The following is a 3,692-nucleotide window of genomic DNA, read 5'->3' as shown; positions in this document are numbered from 1 at the left end:
AACAAGAAAACAAAGTACTCCGAAGAAGATAAGAAAGCAGAGTTACTGAAAGCTCAACTGAATCCGGAAGGATGGTAGACAACTGCAGCTGGAAAAACAATTGTGCCACCTTCCATTATGAGAGCAATTTTACAAACAGAACATCAGAAATGCCACTGGGGAGAAGAAGCCTTGGTAACCTACCTAAAAGCAAAGAATAATCTCGACACAAATGTTAACAATGGCAAAATCCATAAAATCAAAATGTGAAATTTTTCTAAAGAATAATCCAGTAATCAGAAGAAAGATGGAAATGGGACATATCAAAGTAGGTACCGAGCCAGGAGATTACAGGCAAATTGATTTTGTGGAGCTGCCAAAGGCTTAAGGATACGGGTGATACTTGTTATTTGGGGTTGACACCTTTTCTGCTTGGCCCGAAGCCTTTCCCTGTCGCACCAACCAAGCTAAGGAAACTATAAAATGGTTATTAAGGGAAAATATTCCTAGGTTTGGAGTCCCCCTAGGCATTTCGTCAGATAAGGGACTGCACTTTGTGGCTATTATTGTTCAAGAAATAAGTAAAATATTGGGGATCTCTTGGAATCTCCATACACCATGGAGACCACAGTCTAGTGGACAGGCAGAAAAGATGAATGAAACTATCAGAAGACAAATCAGTAAAATATGTCAGGAAGCTAAGATTAAATGGCCACATGCTTTGCCAATACCACTGTTTAGAATAATAATTAAAACTCGAAGTGGAGCCCTTATGAGATACTTTTTGGAAGGCCATATGGGTCACCTCAACCATGTTTGAGTTTACATGTCAAAGGAAGTCAAGATATGTATAGTTATATATTGTCTCTCAGTAGAACACTGACAAGACTGCGAGGTGTACTGATCTGGAACCGTCTGTTGGCACTAGAGAATCCAGTATATGACATAGAGCCCGGAGACCAGGTTTACGTCTGAGACTGGAATGAGGAACCACTAAAAGAACGGTGGAATGGGCCGCACCTAGTGCTACTAACAACTTATACTACATTTAAAGCGAAAGGAATATATTCCTGGATCCATTATACCACAGTGAAGAAAGCCCCAAAGAATTGGGAGGTGAAAGTATTAGGACCAACGAGATTGTCTGAAGAGAAAGAGAAGTGTCACATATGGCTAAGGGTGTTTTAATCGTATTTTTGCTCTCAAGGTTTATTTTGATTAACTCATGTGTGGAGATCCCTTGTAAAAGAGAAATGGAAACTAAAAATGTTGGTGAAAATGCCACTGTCTTGCAGATTCTGGAGTAGTATTCCGATATACGAAAGGTCTGTTCGGGTACTTTGGGAACAGGCACCAGAAATTACAAAAGGATCTAAAGTAATTTAATATAACGAAAAGAAGGGACTGGATCAATAAGAAGAGGAATTACGAGAGAGATGGAAATAACAAGGTAAAGTATTGCATAAATTTCATTTGCACAACGCCTTTGAAGGGGAGACAATTGCAGATCATGAATTGAAATGAAAAAGAATGACGCAAATACACGTGCCTAGTGGGAAAGGGAGGCAGCATGGATTATGGTGAGATGATTCTAGCTACCCATTCTATTCACGACCATGGGATAAAAGCAGGACATATATCTTACACTGTTTCCGAGGGATATGACGTATCTTTATATTGCCTCCTAGAGGACTCACAACCAGTAGATTTTTGGTGGACCACGGGGGAAAGAGGGTCTTAGATGACCAGACACATTTAACTGAATTAAGGCTGGGAGAAGAAAAAGATACGGGAAAATATAGGTGTAATTTCTGAAATGAGACTACTTCTTGATATAGTGAAGTTAAAATTTTAAAGATTCGAACTAAACATTCAGTTGAAAGTAGTCAAATATCACAGATAATTCAGTTACCTCATAGAGATCCAGACGAAAATTTGATGATAGGGCTAACTAGAGATTTTGCAAAAAAAGGCAAAATGTAAGCAGGATAACTGCCTGCTTACCGACACCAAAAACAGCAGGGGACACTATTGATTGGGGGAATAATAACTGCTCCCCTTTCTGAGATTGAGAGTAAAGAAAATAAGACGGTGTGTTGGCAAATTAGACATACACAGAAGATGAAATCAAAAACTGTAAGGTTGGAACTCGAGGCTCCTAGTACACGAGATGAGCCTGAGAAAAGGCCTAGCTACATATTTATGAAAATGAGGAGCATTGAGGACACAGGATGGTGCACTTATGATGTAGTCCAAAGAGTAATGGTTTCTGGGAAGAAGGTAATTTGGGAATGTGGAAAGAATGATTCAAAATTAAGAGAAATGGGATAGTGTCTGGTCAACGAGTATATCGCAAATATTCCAGTATGGGGCGGAACACCTTGGTGTATCAGATGGAAGAAGGGAGGAAAATTTTATGATTCTAACAAGTCCCAGGGTGGAACTGTTCTAAGATTCTAGATTTTGAGACTGACTTAAAAACAATTGTCTTGGGACCAGTAAAAGTGGCTCTAAAAACTGGATGCCCTAAACTGAGAAGTAAGTATGGGACATTTTGTATGGGCAGCCGTGACTAGGGAATATCCTCAACACTTAGTGTCCACACCAATATATCAGGAGGCAACCATGTAAGAGAAAATACTTGCAGAATATGAAGTATTTTCAAAGGCGGAGAAAATGTTGGGATAGAAAGATACCTGAGTTAGTCGAGTAGGGATAAGGAAGGGAGAATTCCAACTTTTCCTCCCTGGGGGGCCCATTCCTCCCATTTTCTCTCCCTGGGGATGTTCATTAATTCCCCCCCCATAATTTCTCTTGTTACAGGGGGGACCCTCAACCCAATATTTTTGCTATATTTTGCATTTGTATATTTTTATATAGGAAACTTTACGCATTTGTATTGTTAACACCACCTCCCCCCTCCCCCCGAATATTTTCTCCCCCCCCAATTTTTTATAATCCCCCCCAATTTTCCACCCACCCAAGCTAGGAGTAGAGGACTATGTACTCAGCAACTATTTAAGTAGCGAGATAAGGATGAGACCCTGTATACCAGAGTTAGTCGAGTAGAGATAGAAGGAAGCTGGTAGGAAGAACAACTTGGAAGTTGCCAAGTATCAGCTAGACTTTACCCAAGAGAAGGAAGGTGAAAAGGACACAGTGAGGAAGACGTCTTACTTCATAAGAGGAAGACTATTTTACTTCATCCTGACGACCACCCGAGGGAGGCACGCAAGTCCAGAAGGGGCCAGTGTCGTAACTCACTGATGAAGCAATATACATATGCATATTTACTAGGAAATATTGTAACCTGTTGAATATACGCTTAGATTGCGAAATTTTCGGGGATAAATTGCGGTCGTGCTGTGACGGACTGCGGAGCCAGATTTGGGTGGTACCCCTGGTTCCCGGGGCCTCGAATAAAGCACCACATACCATCTCTTCCGAGTGGTTATGTGTTTGCCTCCACGCTAACAGCATGACATTCATTGTTGGAAACGCTCTCTAAGTGGCATTTCTGTGGAGAAGAATGTGCACAGGAAGTTGAAACTAAACATGAAGAAAAACTTCAATGGAAGGGTGACAGAACAGCTGAGCTCCACTGGGCTGTGCCTCATCAGCCGCTCGTGCTCCCCATCATGTGCTTGGTTTTTGCCCCCATCTTTTTCCTGCCAGTCTCCTACCTCCTTCTCTCTCTGCTTTTGCACTTCCCT

Source organism: Heliangelus exortis, unplaced genomic scaffold (assembly GCF_036169615.1).
Source record: "Heliangelus exortis unplaced genomic scaffold, bHelExo1.hap1 Scaffold_98, whole genome shotgun sequence".
In the NCBI taxonomy this organism is placed as follows: Eukaryota; Metazoa; Chordata; class Aves; order Apodiformes; family Trochilidae; genus Heliangelus; species Heliangelus exortis.
Note: the sequence above shows the minus strand (reverse complement) of the source record.